The sequence below is a fragment of the Mauremys reevesii genome, linkage group 5, assembly GCF_016161935.1.
Source record: "Mauremys reevesii isolate NIE-2019 linkage group 5, ASM1616193v1, whole genome shotgun sequence".
In the NCBI taxonomy this organism is placed as follows: domain Eukaryota; kingdom Metazoa; phylum Chordata; order Testudines; family Geoemydidae; genus Mauremys; species Mauremys reevesii.
This window is the reverse complement of record NC_052627.1, coordinates 67,061,795-67,081,582: the sequence shown is the minus strand read 5'-3', so window position 1 is coordinate 67,081,582 and position 19,788 is coordinate 67,061,795. Positions and strand designations below refer to the sequence as shown.

Sequence of the window (19,788 nt, the reverse complement as noted above, 5' to 3'; positions counted from 1 at the left end):
TATATCGCGTCTCATCTAGACGCGATATATCGAACTCCAAATGCGCTCCCGTCGACTCCGGAACTCCACCACCGCGAACGCGGTGGCAGAGTCGACGGGAGAGCTGCGGACTTCGATCCCGTGCCGTGAGGACGGTTAAGTACTTCGAACTAAGGTACTTCGAGTTCAGCTACGCTATTTGCTTAGCTGAACTTGCGTACCTTAGTTCGAAACCCACCCCCCCAGTGTAGACCAGGCCTAAGGGAGTGAATTCAATGAAAGTTGGCTCTCTCTCCCTTAAAATCCTGAAATCCCAGCCCTTATCTGGAAAGTGCCTAACACACTTCTGAAGAAATATGAATAATAAATTATGTTTAATGAGTTTCAATTTCTCTCTTCATTGATGAGACAGTGAGGTTGAAGGTAAAATAGTCAAACATAAAAAACTGAAAGACCATTATTAAGGTTGCAAAGTCAAGAACTTAAAAGTTAAAAAATGCCAGAATTAACATTGCCTGTATGGTCTTAATTCAGATCTCTTTTGCATATGCATTATGATACAGTCTTTAATTACATGATCACAGTGCTTAATTTCTAATGAAAGAGGTGCCAGGGCTCAGGCAATTTTTTTTACATTCGTAACTGATTCAGGAAGCTCACAGGTGCCGCAGCTGTGAATTGGCAAGCTTTGGCACAAATAAAAACTGCATGATCACATACTAGTTTCTCCACAGTTTCATTCAGTGCATAGAACAGACAGTGCTCAATTAATTAACAGCTATTCAATATTTTGTTTTCTCCTCATTCTTCAATGTGTTTCCTAGGCCTTATTTACTGCAAACTATTCAAACCCTGATTTTAAGGCAGGATTATTAATTTCCTTGTGTTTTTTCCTATGGTGCTTATCACTATAGTCTGAGTGTTCCACAAATATTAATGAATTTATTTTCACAATACCCCTGTAAGGTGAAGCAGTATTATCCCCATATTACAGATGGGTAACTGAGGCATAAAGAGATTAAAGTAAACCATATTCACTAATTTTGGGTGCCCAATTTGAGACACCTTGGTCCTAAGTTTTCAGAGTACTTAACAGAAACAAATTTGGTTTAAGTGACTTTACTAAAATCACATAGGAATTGTATGTCACAAGCAGGTGTAGAATTCAATTCTCTAGGGTAGCATTCAGGGCCAGCTCCACTGTTTTTGCTGCCCCAAGCAGCACGCCGAATTGCCGCCACGGACGGCAGGGGCAGTCTGTGTGCCGTTAGGGTGGAACGCATCTTTCTGCGGCGGTGGCAATTTGGTGGCAGCTTCTGTCTTCAGCCAGAATTGCCACCACTGCGGAAACATGTGTGCCGCCCTACCGGCACACGGACTGCCCCCGCCATCTGCGGTGGCAATTCGGTGCACTGCTTGGGGGCAAAAAACACACAGACTGCCGCCCCTTGCAGATTGCCGCCCCAAGCACCTACTTGGGATGCTGGTGCCTGGAGCCGGCCCTTGTAGCATTGAACTGTCTTAACCATCAGGGAATAGCCATGTTAGTCTGTAACCACAAAACCAAAAAGGAGTCCGATGGTACCTTAAAGACTAACAGATTTATTTGGGCATAAGCTTTCGTGGGTAAAAAACCTCACTTCTTCATAAATCTTTAAGGTGCCACCAGACTCCTTGTTGTCTTAACCATGAGATTGTCCTTTCTCTTCCTGCCTCCTTTCTACACACCTTCCAAATTCTGCAACAAATAAAGCAGAGCAGATTCATCCTGTGCACTGAATCAGGGAGGGGTCCTATGGAAAAAATAGTATGTGATCCTTTAATTAAAGACTGTTGTCATGCATATGAACAAGGGGGCCAAATTAAGGTTGCACAGGCAACTTTTAGATCCATCACACAGATCTCTGCTACTTGAAGCAATGGAGTGACTGATAGCAGTAGTAGTTTGTCATCTTGCATGTGGACCAGCACCAGAAGAGGATGAGATGCTTTGCCAGAGGGTTTCACAGATATTTGCTGACAGAAGAGGAATGTTGACATTCAGGAATCTTGGGTTCCATTCCAGGCTGTGGAATGGAGTGTAATCTATTGGACACAGACTCTTCTGCTTATTCCCTCTTTTGCCCTGTCCCTGTCCTGCCTCTTCCCCATGCCTGGCTCCTCAGCCCAGCCCATTCTCCTCACTTAGTCACTCCCAATCTCCACTAAAAAGCTCATCCTCGTTCTTGCCCAGGAAGTCCTAGTCTCACCCGCTCCACACTCCCATTCCCAGTCTCCTTGTCCAGCCATTCCCAGTTCCACCCCGACTCCACCACCTAGCTCCTTGTCCACATCCTCTGTGCCTAGCAACCCCATCACCCTGTATCCTCACTCATAGGCACCAACTTTCTCAGGCACCGGTGGGTGCCCGTGCCCCTCTGCCCCTTTCCCTGCCCCTGCCCCAACTCCACCCCATCCCTGTCCCCCCCCCCAATTCCAACCTCATCCCCAAAGTCCTCGCCCTAACTCCGCCCCCTCCCTGCACCTATTGGATCCCTTCCCCAAATCCCTGCCCCGGCCCTGCCTTTTCCCCCAGAGCGCCGCGTTCCCCCTCCTCTCCCCTCCCTCCCTGCTCTGCGAATCAGCTGTTTTGCAGCACAAGCGCTGGGAGGGAGGGGGAGAAGCAGGATGAGGTGGCCCGCTCATGGAGGAGGCGGACGTGGAGGCGGAGGTGAGCTGGAGCAAGGGGACAGGGCGGGGCCACGGGGAGCTGCCGGTGGGTGCTGAGCACCCACCAATTTTTTTCCGTGGGTGCTCCAGCCCCAGAGCACCGACAGGGTCAGCACCTATGTCTTCACTGGCTCCCAATTCCAATCTCCCTATCTAGGCTCCCTCCCCAATCTCAGTGTCCTTATCCCCCACCCCCATCCAGGGCCAGCTTTAGGAAGTGCAGGGCCCAACTGGAACATTTTCGGCAGGGCCCTGGCAGGGTCTAGTCCCCATACCCCTTCTGCCGGTCCAGCTCTTGTCCTCTCTATATTCAAATCAGGCAGCTTCCTCTTCCAGGCTGTCTAGGCCCAACAGGTGGGTCATTGAGAGCACAGGAGAGAGAGTCTCCCTGCTCTCAGCAAAGGTACCTGGACCTACACCTAGCATGGTCAACTATCCAGATCTACAATTGCAGGGAAAATCCTGCTCAGCCCTGGTCTGGAGCATGCTCAATGCAGATGGAATCTGCAGGGAATTTAGCCGCTAAAATCTAATACATTTCTAATGAGCATGTGCAACAGATTTTTCAAAAGTTTATAACTTGACCAAATTTGGGCCTATTTTCATGGGGATGGCAAAAGGCACATCCCTGATAGAAAGGCCACCCACATGCCAAGTTTCAAGTCCCTGTTCCAAAACATGGGGGAACTACAGCTGTATGAAGAAAAGGTCACTAATTTCTAACATGGGCAAAACTACATCTTTTCCCCTGACCTCATTCTCAAAAATAGCTGGACCATATTGGTTGATATTTTAAAAAATAAATAAAATAAATCAGTCTGAGGGAGACACCCAGAATGGAAAATATTAGCCCAAAGCTTAAAGTTCAGCAAAATTATAAGTAAAATCCATGTCTAATAATAGGAAGAGTCAGGCAACCTTAATAATGGGCAATGCTCCCAGCTACACCTAAAATCTGATTGTATCCTCTCTCCATTTCTTATATTATATAAAATGTAAAAATAAACACAAGATTAGCTGTAAAACTTGTGCGGATGGTAAAACAAGCAAATAAGCATAAAACTGATTGTTTAGTACAAATATCTAAATCAGAAACCGCTGTTCTCTGGTGTTTGGTCAGCATCCCTGACTCTCCTCAGGGAATAAATCAATTTGCAGCAGCTGTGGACAGCTATTTAGATCCAGGGCCAGAAGAGCTTAATTGGGAAGCAATGTTCAAAGTTAAAGGGGTCAGATTTATCTTAAGTATATGCTTGTCTGGAGCACACTCATAGATCTGTATTCTGAGTTTTAGGAGACAACTTGCCTTCCTTTTAGTTAATAAACAGTGTGCATAAATGCCAGTTTTTGCTGATTTGTTGTCTTTCATTAGGTTTTCTGACTCTGAAAGGAAAAGTAGATTTCCAGATAAAAAACCAAATCTAAGTATTTGTTAAGTGAATTTAATACAAATTTTTTAACTCTTATTTATTGCCTATCAGGGTTCTACTGAGTGACAACAGCATGCCCTCAAATAATAGGCGTGAAAGGAACATTGGTCTAAGAAGGTATGTTTTGAATTCTGTGCACTCCAGATCTATAATTAAACATTGTTACGGGACTGACTAGTAAATGTACAGGGTTAATTCTTCCCTTCAGTACTCAGCATATTGTCAAAATATCAATTTAAAAAATCAAACCCAGTGGTTAACCTTTGACAGGCGAAAACCCACAATGGGCCTGATCTCACAAGGTACTGAGCACTCCCAATTTCCAGTCACTTCCTGGTTGCTGAGGATGCTCAGCACCTTGGATCAGCAGTTTTGAGCAGAATGCATTTCAGATGAGAACCTCTAACTTGATTTGCATGATCAACCTTTTGGATATTAAAATAGGCTACCAACAACTTCTTTGATAAATATTCTAAAGCAAATGGGCATACATAAGGAAGCTTGCCAAGAGGTTTCATGTCTGGAATCAACATAATTGGACATATTCAAGGCAAAACTAGTAAAGGAAGAAAGTTATGAAAATAATCCTGCAGTACTGCCTGGAAACAGGAAGATATCTTCTCCAACTCTAGTATCTATGAATGAAGATGAGAACCTCAATATAAATAGGGTAGCTAATTTCTCATTAGTTCTTCTGAACAGATACAATGGACTATAAAAACTCCGGATCACCAGTAATAAATAAAACACATCCAATACCCATAGAACTTGGAAGACTCTGCCAGTTGTCTTATGGTAAGGGTTGAGAAAATTAGATACACACTTTATCAATGACCACAGTGTTATCGGTTATGTGTCTTGTTCTGCTGGCAGCAACAACATTTGTATAAAGTTAGTTACACAGCAATCTCTTTCTTCTCTCACATACAATAGAAATTACCTAGACAAACATTTGACTAATAAGGTGCATGATGCCTTTTGGGCCTGGAACACAGAGCTCCGATGATTTTGTTCCAAAAAAAATCATATAAATGGTGTGACTTAGGGTACGTCTAGTCTAGAAACAATACAGAGGCAGAGCTGCAGCACTGTGCTGCTCTAGCACTGCAATGTAGACATTTACTACAATGATGTAGTAAATCCACCTCTCTGAGAGTTGGTAGCTAAGTTGGTGGAAGAATTGACCTTGTGCTGTCTACACTGGGGCTGAGGTTGGCTTAACTACATCTCTGAGGGATAGGAATTTTCCCTACCCCTGAGTGACGTAGCTAGGTTGATCTAACTTTCTAGTGTAGATCAACTCCAGGACATCTTTTTCTGATGTACAGTACTGTAAAAATCATGAATGTCTATGGGAAAATTAATGTAAATATTGTCATGTTACTTGTACTGTGTGTATTATTCTCCTTTATTATTATCGGCCTCTTTCCTAGGTTGTGCTGTATAAAGCTTCTTTTATGAGACACTAGTGCCAAGTGCCAATAATTAATAAACCATTTCTGAAGATTTAGGCATTATACTGTAATTCAAAGGTGGGGAAAAAAAACTATCAAAGCAATAGTTTTTTTTCCAATCATCAAAGGTATATGCCCAACCACCAATGAATATTTGATGCAAACTATATATATAATAATATACACACATAAAATATGTATAGTATATACACATATTGCAGAGCTCAATTATGCAGTTAATTCTATTACTTCAGTGGACTTACACTTTGAGCAGCTGCGGAACTAGGTCTATACAGTTTATGCAAAATATATTTTTGAAATATTTCTTTTTTACCTGCCTATGAAACTACACATTGCAGGATAGTAGAGGTGTCAAAGAAATATGGATGATTGATGGCAAAGAAATACCAATACTATAATTGGCCCAAACCAAAATCTGATTTCCAGACCCATTCAGAATTCAAATCCTGACCTGGACACACATTTCACATCTAGTCTGTATCTCTATAATGTGCTGAACTGGAGCTACAAATCTGAACCTAGGGCTTTGTGAAATTTGGGTCAAGATCTAAATTTGGCATTTGAGTTTATCATGCTGTAGAACATTACCACAACAATCAGGAGCAGCTTTTTAACTATATTTACACTGAAATGCAATAGAAACAAAAGGATTGTGATGTTTTGATTACTCGGGCATGTTAAAAAATTAACTTGCTTTACTTTCCAGCAAACAGAAAGCACTAGCTGCATGTCTGAGCCATCCTGGCTCAGTGCAACTTGTGTTTCTGTGGATACTGCATTTACAACAGCAACAGTCATGAGTTGCCGGTAACAATTTACAGAACAGGCTACATGTAAACATTTTAAAGCACAACTTCAACACCAAATGCAAGACAAATTCTAACCTAAACTCCCAAATTTCACCTAGGTTTCACAAATGAAATATATAACAGTGGGAATTGAGAGAAATCTTCCTGCTTTTAAGGGATAAGCTTATCAAACTCTGACACTTTGGAGTTATAAGAATCACCCTCAACTTGTGAAAATATGTCATATCCCCCTCTCACCACCACTCCCACTCCCTGCAGTATATTTAATTATCTATATATACACAGGCAGATATGCGGAGGACTGCTATTTTTCCCCTCTCTCCCCTCCCTTCAGAAATCCGAGTCATCTGTTCATTCATTTTCATTCTGATACTTAAAAGAAAGGACAAGGTGAATTAGGCCAGAATATATTTACTGAAAGCAGCATCTGACATTTTGGTATTCAGTAAATTCAGAAAAGAATAGCTTGATGTATTGAGAGCATTTCCCCACACATACTCTAAATTCTGTTTTTCTCAATAAAAAAAAAGACCAGTCTTGCTGCTTCTTGGGTATTTGTATCTGTTTCTATCTAGTACTTATATAGACCCCATCACCACAGTAACTGAGTGTCTGTTTCCCCAGGATATTAGAAAAGCAAGTTAAGGATTCACCCTGTTATTAAAATGACAACGTTGTAGTATGAAAAACATGGGATTTGTTTTTAAAGTAGTGAAGAAATATAGAAACTCTCTTTTTCGAGAGCCTTAGCTGAGATTGTGTTTTAATATGAATACTTTATAAAGTAAATGGTTAGAAATTCAATTGATCAAATATTATATAGAGGAAGTCCAAACATGCTACTCAGATACCCTGCTCTAAAAGTGCAGCAACAGCCGTGCTTCTGACAGTGACATGATTCTAAGAGAGAGATCTGCATTTATGAACCAAATGTATTATTCATTTACAGTAGTGTGTCTCACTGGTTACTAAAAATGACATTATAGGATATATGAAGTCTGACCAAATCTTTAGTTAATATCCTGATTAAATGCAGCAGCAAAGAAAATCTCTCCTCTGTGTCAACTTGAGATATTTCCTGCAGTTGATCTACTGCATATATTTGTTAAAAATCAGATGCCTTTTACCAAAATTTAAGGCTAATATTCTGCATACTCAAGGTTTCATCTAGAACCAGCACCACCAGGATAGAGGAAAATGTATGGCCCTAATGTGCTGTCCTAATTTGCGAGCTTTCCAAAGGATTACTCTCAGTTTGCAAATGATTGCATTCAAGCTGCTTTGCACAGATTGGGAATGGCAGCGTTGTCCTTGCTGGCAGATTGATTTTTTGACATCCTGCGACCCCTAGTGAAAGCCAAAGGTTGTCAACAGCAGCAGGCTCTTCGCCTCTGGCCTCTGCTCCTATTGTACCTGCCTGAGAACTCTCAAGGAGCTGGCAAGGACAGTGAGGTCCTTGCAATGCATTAACTATTTCCAGGACACAAGTTGGAGAAGACAAAAATGTACCTGTAATAAGTTACTGAATAGCTACTAGAAAACAATATCATTAATATGCTGCTGCTAGTCTTATTAAAACAATGGTTTTATTATGTTGCAACAGTAAGAAGAAAGAAATGTTTAAGAAGAAGTGTGAGGAGCAAAATCCATTCTACATACTACACTAACATTAATAAAGGAAGCTTTAGGTTATACTTAAGCAATCATATCTATGTAACTAGGTCTGTGCACAAAGTAATGCCTTTTCAGTAAGGCCTCAATCTTCATTAGGAAGACCAGAAGATAAGTGTAACAACAAAACTTATTTTGTGTTAGGTACACTGTTACGCTTATGATTTCATGTGAATATATATACACAACCATGGCTGCTGAAACCTCCATGGCGGGAGGGAGGGGAAGGGGGGAATAATTATTCTTCTCTACCTCAGACAGGAATATTGATTTGAAGCCTTTGGAAAAATGGGGTCTTGGATGACAGAGAAGAGAGCCAGTTGGATATGCCTTTAAAGGAGACATGCTCTGTGAGATCTTTAAGACCCTGCAAAACTTCAGATGACATAATTGTACTATGGTCAAGCATTTTGGTCCCATGAAGTAAAAATGAATAGGATTGTGTTGTAATGTTTTTGTGTACTATATAAATAATAATTTGGAAAATGTATGTTGATTAATCCAAGTCACATTCAAGGATAAAAACTCAACATTCTGATTGGTAGATTAGAAAAAACTGCCGGTATGTTGCTAATTTCCAGGTAAGGAAACTCTAGACTACAAATCTACCTTTCATTCAGAGATAATTTGCAGATGTAACATCTTTTATTATTAAACGGGTATTAATTGGGGTATTTTTTTCTTTTATCTTGTTCAGAATTGTGGCCTTCCTTATTAATTATGTGAACATTTCTATAGGCCTTTTTCTGTAGGGAATAGAAGCCATAGAGCAGCAAATCCATTATCATTCTATATGGGAGTGAGAGATAAACCACAAAAAGGTTGTAAAACTGGACTCTGCCTACTTCCTTAGTGCTATTGAGCCATGTTCTAGCTTGATACCCTCTGCTGCAGCATGCAGGGAGATAGACAGGAAGCTGGTGAAGGGGTAAGGTTGTCCATGGCTACCTAAATTCACTTTCAAAAACACCTTCATACAGTAGGGAATAGTAGACAAGTACATTACTACAATCCCATGGGCTGCAGCAGCCCTGACAAAGGTAATATGCTATTTCTGTTGTTGAGTTAGGTGGAATATTCCATCCCACCTGGTCCAAGCACAGGACTCCTGCAGAAATCCCACTTACTCAGTCTGTGCTCAAGAGACCAAATATGGCACATACCAATTACTGAATTATCTATTAATATCTGCCTAAGAAAATCTGAATTGATTTGATAAATCAGTGATTCACTTAAGTAGAAAGTCCTGATGTATATAGGACCAGCTTTTAGCAGAATAATCTAGATGATCACGAGGCTGTCTTGCGCTGTGCAAGTATCCTGAAATATTTTAAGGATTGTGGCAACATCCTCATGTAAAGGCAGGATGACATTGCATTACAACTGTATGATGTTGTGTTGTCATATAGATCTTTACTTTGTTCTGGTTGTGACATCACAAATTTGTCCCAGAGTTTGTCCCAGGTGCTGGCCTATAACATTATTAATGAAGACCAAGTGCTATTTATAACCCATTTTAAAAAAGAACATAGGGAGGTAAACAGAGCAAGAAGCATTCTACAGTAATGGCTTTAACATTTATTTAGAGTAGAAATGCCATTATGGTCTGCAACTGCCAAACCACTAACCTACAGGGACACACCAGAGTTTTGACTGGCTCAGGACCAAAATTCTGAAGTGCATTGTATTTTAATTCAGCCATGGGTTTCACCCTTGACATTTATTTGCATATAAATTACACTTCAATATATTGTACATTTATGTGAAGATGCATCTTCTTTAGAAAAAATGTTTTTTAAGATTTGTTTAAACCATTATGCTGGTTTTCATTTTCCTCTCTCTGATAAATGTGTCTATACGATGCGGAGAGCCATACAGATTTATTTTTAGGTTGTCTCAAAACGTACTTAGACGCTCCTATTGGTACAGTAGAACGCTGAGCTTTCTGTAACTCTGCAGCTGCAGAATCTTGTCTCTCCTGTACATTTGCCCTTGAGCTGTAGAATAAACAAAACAAGTATTTATAGTATCCCAATATAGACAGATTTGATCACTGAAAAAGCAGCAAGAAATTACATGCCATTTCTGTAGCTATCAGCAGTTGTTTCTAATATTATTGTCAAGAAGGTTGAGGTCATCTAGCCTATCATAATCTCTTCTTCTGTACATCACTGGTTAGGACTAGAAGATTACTGTTTAAGTGTTTAGTTTAAGTGTTATTTTTACATTTAATTGAATTTATTTCTTTTATCTGACTGATTTAGAAACATCTTCCACTTAAATTACACTGTATTGCTACTGTTGACGTAGAGTCACCAAACAGGAAAGTCAGAAGTACCACATGTAATGGGATTCTGTCCAACTGCAATACTTTAAGGAGCCACAAAATGCTTCCCTGATTTCAAAAGATGCTTACACATTGATCTTGCAATAATAGATATTAGAGATGTAGAAGACCAGCATTAGGTTGTCTAGTACATCCATCTGCCAGAGCAGGCTTATACCACAATGTCTGTTTCTTGCAGATTATTGGGATTTTAAAAAGTAGACTGAATAAAGCACTAACCCTTTTACAATAGGAAACAATCGTGTACCTAGATAATAGACTATATAATTTAATAGACTTTTTCCTAATCTATTTTTTATTCTTTACATCCAGGAATCCTTACTCAGGGCCAGACTGTGACTTTTAAGCCATGTCCTGAACTAGGGAGTGCAGTGTGGCTGTGCTGCAAGCGGGGGACAGCATTCCTTCTAGATCTCCCAGTTTGCACACAGCACCATCACTCGTTCATTTGTGCAGAATACACTCCCTTCCATGCTTAGCTAGCTTTGCAGGCCAGTGCAGCATATGGGAACTCACCCTCATTTTGAGGCTTCTTTTCAAACCAAGATTGCGTGTTTTTTTAAAAGATATTCTTTAGTTCAGTCAGGAATTAATTCAGGGAAGTCCTATGGCCTGTGTTATACTTTTCAGGCTCTAGTTGATTATAGCAGTCCCTCCTGGCACTTTATTCTTCTCAGACTTTTTGGGCATTCTACCACCAATGAGTGTGCCAGCAAGGAGTGTGCTTGCACTTGACAACTGGATTATGCCTGGTGCCTGTGTGGGAGTTCAAAGTGATTGGGTAGGTTTCTTTGCCTTCTGCTGGTCCCATTCCTCATCCCCTATTGCACAGCCCAGTTCAAGTGCTAGTCGTGCTAGTGAGTAATTATCTGAGGAACAACCTCCAGTTTTGACCCTATGATTTCATAATTCTCCAAAGCAGATGATGAATAATCTCTTAAAAAGAAGGAAAAAGCATTTTCTGGCTTCTGTAAAAATATCAGAATTTGTACAGACTCCATCAGAGGTGGTGACAGCTTGTCTCTACAGTAGCACTATCAGATTTCTTTACTTGCCCCATCCCCCCACAACAGAACAGCTTTGAGCGTTTGAGCTAAAAGCCTTTTTAAAAATTGAATACAAAGTTGTTAGTGATTCTGGAGAAAGTCAACACAGAGCTAGAAAGTGACCTTTGAGGCATGGCTGGACTTATGGTATTTATGAGGAGAGACTGAAAAAAACAGAACACTAGCTTTGGACTTCAAAACTTTTGCCATTAATTTTATGATGTCCTATATTAAGAGAACAAGGGTCATTTGATTAAGTTAATAGCCATTTAAAACAATGGTAACATTTTAGAAACCTCTTGATATTATCTAAAAGAAAAATCTGTACAGAATAATATAACAGTTTTAAGGTCAGCTATCTCAGGAGCATCGAAGACTATGGGTGATCTTGGAGGGCTAGGAATCTCCCCTTTGCAGTGATATACAGTTCCTGTTTCTATTATTTAAGTATAGCAAGGTATCAATCCTAAAACTTGTCTCTAGTCAAGGATGGACTATTGTTTCACTTGCATCTCAGACCAGTATAATTTGGGAGAAAATCTCCCTTTGGAGCAGGCACTCCCTCTTACTATGTGTTTGTGCAGTTCCAAACACAGTGGGAACCTCATCTCAGTTAGGCTTGCATATAATAAAAACAATAACAGACTCCAGTAAGATTATTCCTTATTTATACCAAATGTGAGAGAGGAGAATTAAACTTGGTGGCTTCACTTCACTGGTGGTTAAACAGTTTTGTAAAATAAGAGGGAGTCATGAACACCCACAGGACTGAATTACACTGAGAAGATTATAATTGGGCCAGGTGTGAAAGATGTGTGTGAAATGTGATACTGGTTATATCTGGGAGCTGTTTGTTTTGTTTTGTTTAAATTCCTTTACAGATCAAAGTATGCTAGATAAAGTTTCCTTTTTAACCATCTGAAAAGGAAGTTCTTCTCAAGTGTAGTTTGATACATAGTGAATACTACAGCAAGAAACTTGTGTACAAAATAAATTCTCAAAACAAGTTAGCAAACATGTAATTATAAAGATATTTACCTTGGACTGTGCTTTGTGTTTTTCTGTAACAATGAGTGTTGAAGACTAATGTATTATGGTTAATAAACATATTTGCTTGATAGCTGGGTAAATGCTATTCACACATTACATACAAAAACATTAAAAGAACATAAAAATTGCAAAGTTAAGCAATGAAAAGTTGTTAAAGTGAGCAAATTGAAAAAACAAATTCCAGCATGTGGAGCTATATTCAGTCCCACCTGGTACATGAGTAGGGTTACAACCTTTTGTTCCACAGTACAGACCTCTGCCTATTGAACTAAGAAAGTAACTGATAGCAATAGCAGGTTATCATCTATGTGGACCAGCATTAGAAGGAGATGAGAAACATATTTTGTCAGTGAGATTTACAGCTATTTGCTTATAGCAGAGGAATGGTGAGACTCAGGGATTTTGGGTCTAGTCCAGGCTCTGAGGGGAATTCATCCTAATGGTAAAAGACCCTTCCAGCCCTGTCTTCCAAACCCTGCCCACTTCTTCCCTGGTTCACTAAGAGTCTCCTTGTTCCTCATCTCTCCCCCCACAACCCCCCATGACTCCAGGTCCCAGTTTTCTTCCCCCAACTTCTCATTCTAGTCCCTTGTCCCACTGTCTCCCCACATCACCACAGAGACATGGCTCTTCACTCCTCTGTATTCCAGTCAGGCAGCTTCCACTTCTGCTCCTTCCACCTTGCCCTTCCTTTCTCTCTTACCTTCATAGTTTATGTTTGTCTAATCTGGATTGTTAACATTTTGGGGCAGGGACTTTGCGGGAGATCCTCACCACCACTCCAGCCCCTTTAGATTGGGTAAAAGAGGCAAAGTGGCATAAAAGGGGACTTAAAAACCCTGGTTCCACTTGAGGGAGGGTTTTCCCACTGCTGTCACGGCAGAAGACTGCTCTTAAGGGTGCCCAACAAGGAACCCCTGGTATACAGGGTGGTCGTTGGAGGTGGTTTGGGGAGGGTTGCAGCATGCAGTACCATAGAGATTCCAGACAGCAGTGGTGGGATGGTGTAACTTAGACAGTTGTCTCCTCCCTCCCCCACTCCCACCCTGCAAGGGCTGTCTAAGTTACATCTGAGACCTCTGCAGTCCCTGGAGGATCCCAGAAATGGGAGGGCCTCAGATTGGTTTAAATCCCCCCTTTCCCAAAACTGTGAATTTTGTGCGGAACCTCTAAGAAATGAAGCACAGCATCTCACCCTGTGTCTTATTTTAAATTGCAGTAAAACACCATGCAAGATTATGGGGCTTTATTAATTTAATTCTCTCCCTGTTGATGAATCATTTTATTCCTGATGTACAGAAACAAAATTATAAGGGGCTGATCCTCTGCCAAGCCATCAGCCTGAGTAGCTAAGGTGGACAAATGCATGGAAGAAAGTGGAATCTGCACTTCCAGGCTGCTTTATGGAGGCTACTCCAGTCCATTTAACCATAAAGGGAGCTGTAGGTGCTCAGCACTACTGGAAACCAGGCAAATGTTTAGGTCCTAAATATAGATTTATAAATAGATATATTCATGTAGGCACCTACTGTATCTCATCACTCATGACTGAAAGTTTTGGCCTAAGGAGTGCGTGAGGGGAGGAGACGTTATTGTTTTGCACTTCTATAGCAATTTCTGCCAAAGGATCTTAATGTTCTTTGCAAATATTATCTAATTAAGCCTCACAACAGTCCTGTGAATACATATAGGGATAATTTCACTTACTACTAGACGGCAGTCACATCTAGGGTGGAACTAACACTGCCCCATGATTCTACACAACAGTTTAGAGCAGATAGTGAAGAAGAATGCCACATGCAATAGAAACTTCAGGGGGAAGGTAGGATGCAATTACCTGCATTTTGTTAGGACACCAGGATTAGCATTCCTATTCTTATGAAATGCATCATAAGATATTTCATGCCCATCTGTGGTCAAAGCCTCAGTTTTACATCTCATCCAAAAGATATTGGGTCATGTTTTCATTTGCATTCTGGCTCCTTTAAGAAGTGACTGGAGATCAATCAGAATTTTCTCAGCTACATTCAGTCAGGGCTAAATTTAGCCCTTTATTTGGGCTTGTCCAAAAACTAAAAGATACTGGGGTGGGGACATTAATGGAATTTTTCAAGCAAGGAGGATTTGGCATAATGTGGGTTAAGAACTGCCAGTTTTGCCACAGCCATTTCTGCTAAATGATTTTTCCATGCTGCAAGATCTGAATAAAAGTTCTAAAGAATAGGTGGTGTCCACTGCTTTTTCTGATGCAAAGAGGCTGAGGTCGAGGAAGTGTAATTTTCCACTAACTGAAGATTAAGTCTAAAAAATGGTGGAAGCAGCCTCAAATGAATACCTAGAAATTAAATGATAAAATAATAGTTTAATAAGTTATGGTTAGGCATTTATAAAGGAGGAAGGGGACTGTCATGTTAGATGGATAAGAATTTAAATAAGTTTGAGGTGGAGTGAAGAAATGAGAGTATATTCATGTTATCCTGACCAGTTTGTGCATTTTTGGTGTTAGTAGTCTGCACTGTAATTGATTATTTGTTGTACTGAAGTTATATTTGGATGTTTATTTTGACTATCTTTTAAAATGTTTAGAAAATTATTAGAATTCAGATACTTGTATTTAAATTAACAAAATGGAAGTTTCTCTACAAAGTTTCAGGGATGGATATTATGGTAGTGTGACCAGATACGCAAAGAAGATTAGTACAAATGAACACTTCTGGGCACACTGAAAACTAGTATGATTTGGCATTTTGAAGAGGTTATTATCAAAGGTTTGAAAACTATAATTGGATAGAGGTTAGCATTTTTGTTTAGCAAAGTCATAGAAAATACAATAGAGAATGGAACAAGTTATGTACTGTATATCAAAATACAGTCCAACAATTCTGCATAAGCATCAAATAATTTCTTCCAATTTTGAATGAAACCTAGCAGTCATTGTAAGTTGAATCAGGGTGCTGAACTTGAACCACTGTAAGAGGTTCAACAACAGTAACTACTGAATATATCTCAATAGCAATATCGGAATGAAGAGAAATGTTCACCAGTTTTGGAGAATATAAACTATTTTTGAGGGAAAAACCACAATACGACCAAGAAGGATCAATAAATTCTAACATTCTGTTTTTCCCCTAGAAGAGATCTAAGAAAAGTAAGTTGTATTGTAGCAAATGTAGGACATAAGTTTTCAACCCAAATATCTGTCAAGTCCACTGTCAAGTCAATAATAAAACGCAAAAACCAATTCTGAACTTGCATCCAAGTCCTCCATGTGCATGGAGATGCTGAAGAATTGGTGCCATTGGACATTTTTTTATTTTCATACTGACTCCACTGTTCAGCAATAAGTCAGTAAGGGAGGCAGTATGTTTTGTACACTTTTCCACATAGATCATGACTAGGAAATGATGGGACTGTAATGTACTGAGCTTTTTCAGAAGACTTTTACACGTAGTACTATCAGTCTCTTTCTCTGGGATCTTTCCTTTTGTAAGCATATTACAAAAATCCTGGTTGGTGATCCTGTCAGTACCCTTTAATTTTCTCTATCGTAGTCCAGATGTACATTAATACATAAAAGACTTGAGATCATAGGTCTCTGGAAAATGTCAAAAATGGATCACACATCACAGATCTATAAATTACAAAGGCATTTTATAAAGCTAGCTGTGCAATAGAAACTCCTTCCTTTAGCATTATATATCACAGCTTTTCATATATCTTTGCATCCTGAACATTTTCAATTTCAAAGCATGAGTATGTCCTGATCCCACCAAATGAGATACTATTGTAGTTTTATCATATACTGTGGATTGGTATTCTTATCAGTAAACATCAGAGTTGTTGATTAGTTCCTTACAGTGCAGTGAAGTGTTTTCCTGATTTCTTTTAGGCTAGCTTGTTATGTCAGATAGCTTCTGTTTTGTTTTCTGTTGCCACAAACTTTACTGTAGAACAATACAGCAATTTGAATAAGGGACTATATATCAGGATAAATTTGATCTACACAGGAATAGTAGGCAGAGTTCTCAAGGAGAGAGTGGGATCACAGCCCATTTCGTCTTTTGTTTTCAAGTGTGGGTGGTAGCCAAAAGGTAATCAGTTGAATGTCTTTTCCTGCATACCGCAGGTTGCATTGTGTATGCTCATTTAAATTTCCACCAAGTTCATAAAACTTGAATTTCATAATGGACTTACTTGATGGAAGAATACAGGACATTTTCTTACATGGCACAAAGCAATTTATCCGAAAATACATAGTTACTAAAACTCTGTAAAGAGCTCTAGAAAGGAACTAATAAGGAATTCAGTCAGGGGCCCAGTTCTGCAAGGTGAAAGAAATAGAAGTTGATGGCATGCAACTTACAGATAGTGCTCAGCACAATGTAGGATTCGCCCTCTCTTTTAAATGACTTTTCATTAGAGTCTAAGTATCACCATTATAAAATATTATTAAGTACTGTTTTGCCAGTTGCATTGAACAGTGTTCCATGTGTGTGCAGTACTACCCTCTACTGTAGGGGTCGGCAACCTTTCAGAAGTGGTGTGCCAAGTCTTCATTTATTCACTCTAATTTAAGATTTCACATGCCAGTAATACATTTTAATGTTTTTAGAAGGTCTCTTTCTATAAGTCCATAATATATAACTAAACTATTGTTGTATGTAAAGTAAATAAGGTTTTAAAAATGTTTAAGAAGCTTCATTTAAAATTAAATTAAAATGCAGAGCCCCCCGGACTGGTGGCCAGGACCCGGGCAGTGTGAGTGCCACCGAAAATCAGCTCGCATGCTGCCTGTGGCACATGTGCCATAGGTTGCCTACCCCTGCTCTACTGGATGGAGTGGCCAAGCTGCACAAGTGCATCAATTTGTAATTGTTTTGTTATCTAGAAGAAATCCAAAACATCATTACTAGTAACAGATTTGTAGACAGTATGCTCTTTAGAGGAGGGATTATGTATTCCTTTGAATTATGTACAGCACCAAACACACTGCCAGCCTTCAATAAATAACAGCAGTGACAACAAATAGCCATCTGTAATATGAATGGAGAGGGGGAAAGAACCAGCCAGGAATATGCAGTCAGTTAAAGCTTACAAGGAAAATATTAGAGTAACTGAAAAAGCAGAATGAGTTAATGCAAGCCAAGGGATTTAGGTGAAGAGGATTTTATTAATATTTCAAGATAAAAAGAGAGAAACATATATTAAATGTATAAGAGGACATAAAATTAATAATTTTAAATACTGACCCACGGAATGTCTTAAAAAGTAATGAAAATATATCGAAATGTAATGAGGACCTTGTAAATAGTCTGTAATTTAATATATGTATAATTTCTATAAATATAAAAATGGAAAAGTAGATAGCAATGAATAAAATTAGAAGTTATACAGTTTACAATAAGGGAAGCTAAAGACATCAGGGGAAAAGATCTATACCTAGCAAGGTGAACATCAAGGAGGTGTTTGTAAAATATATCAAGAACAAAAGAATTCCTAACAGTGGCATATGCCCATTACTAGATAGAGAGTAAATTTTTAAAGAACAATACAGAAAATATTTCTGTTCTGTGTTTGGAAAGAAGCAGGATGATGTATTAACATCTCATGAGGATTATGAAGTACTTTTCAGTCCATTAATAACTAAGGAAGATGTTAAACAACATCTACTAGAGATTAATATTTTAAAGTCAGCAGGCCTGGATGACTTGCAGTCAAAAGTTCCAAAAGAGTAGGCTGAGGAGATTTTTGGCCCACTGATGATATTTTTTAATAGAACTTGGAACAGTGGGGAAATTCCAGAAGACTGGAAGAGTGTTAATGTTTTGCCAGTGTTCAAGGAGGGCAAGCAAGATGATTTGGGTAACAATAGGCCTGTTAGTCAAACATCAGTCCTGGGAATGTCTGATAGGAGTTTCTATCAATAAATATAATTAAGGCCAGTCAACATGATTTTATGGAAAATAAGTCTCATCAAAACACTTCTGATTTCAGTTTTACAAGTCTGGTTGGTAAAGATAACTGCACAGATATAACATATCCGGTACTGTACAACACTCTGATTTAAAAATTAGCACTACACAATATCAATAAAGATCACATTAAATTGATTTAGAACTAACTGGCAGATTCCAAAAAAGTAGTTGTCAATGGGGAATCATTAATAAATGAGGGTGTTTCTAGTGAGGTTCCACAGGCATTGGTACTAGGCCCAGTGCTATTCAATAATTTCATCAATGATCTGGAAGTAAATATAAAATCATTGCTGATAGAATTTGCAGATGACACAAAGATTGGTGGAATGGTAAATAACTATGAGAACAGGAAAGTAACAGAGCAATCTAGATTGCTTGACAAACTGGGTCAATTGAAACAAGATGCATTTAATAAAGCCAAATGCAAGGTCATACATCTAGGAACAAGGGATGCAGGCCATATCTACAGACTAGATGGACCATGGCTCTGATCCAGTATGACAATTCCTATGTTGCTAACAAAACATAACCTTCTTTGTGTAAGCCTTCTCTCAAAGTTTGTCTATTCTTTAGGACTTTTCTGCAGCATCTCGGCCCCAATTCCCATTACCCACACATGGGGATATGCCAGTCCTTCTTACATTCCTAGAATGGAGAGAACTGGACACTTCTAACATAACCTATGCGTTAGCACAAACATTTCTGCATCCCAATGCAGATGCATAGCACTTGAGTTTAAAATGGCTTAAAAAGGAGCCCTGCATTCTTATAAAAGGTCTTAGACTAACATCCTATTCCAGATCATCTTTAGCAAGGCACCTATTCTGGTTTAAGCAACCACTTTAAAATATCCCCAAGTGGCTACCAGTGCATTTTCATTTAACATTTTAAACACACCTCAATGTGTACGGAGTTTATACAAAAATCAAATGCTCCAACTAAATCTTACACCTACTTCAGAGATACAATCTTGGACCTTCAGCTACAGAAACATACACATCTACCCCCTGAGATGAATGAGAATCTCTGTTGACTTTTGCTTTTAGTACTTTTATCCTGTTGGTAAGCCAACCAGTAGAGGGCAGTGATATGCATACAGTACCAATACAGTATATTACATACTAAGACTGAAGTAAAATTTCCATATCAACATCTAAAGTCAAGCAAAACTGATCTCAAGATTCAAAGGTTCACCAAACCCTTCCACATCCAAACAGGCTACAATGTCTTCTGAAGGAAGGAGAAGCAGGAGTCTTCACACCTCAAAAATCCCCACATCTTTGGAAGCAGCCAGTCG

The 19,788-nt window shown here is 39.3% G+C and overlaps 1 protein-coding gene across 7 annotated transcripts in view; it reads right to left on the bottom strand.

Moving 5' to 3' along the window:
* TLL1 (tolloid like 1) overlaps nucleotides 1–19,788 on the bottom strand; it is a 388,529-nt gene that overhangs the window by 207,300 nt on the left and 161,441 nt on the right. The window contains exon 4 of one of the 7 annotated variants that reach the window (XM_039540242.1): nucleotides 9,981–10,070. The exons of the other annotated variants lie outside the window; for them this stretch is intronic. The gene's annotated coding sequence lies outside the window, so the exon portion shown is untranslated. The remainder of the gene's footprint in view (nucleotides 1–9,980; nucleotides 10,071–19,788) is intronic. 7 annotated transcript variants of the gene reach the window in all.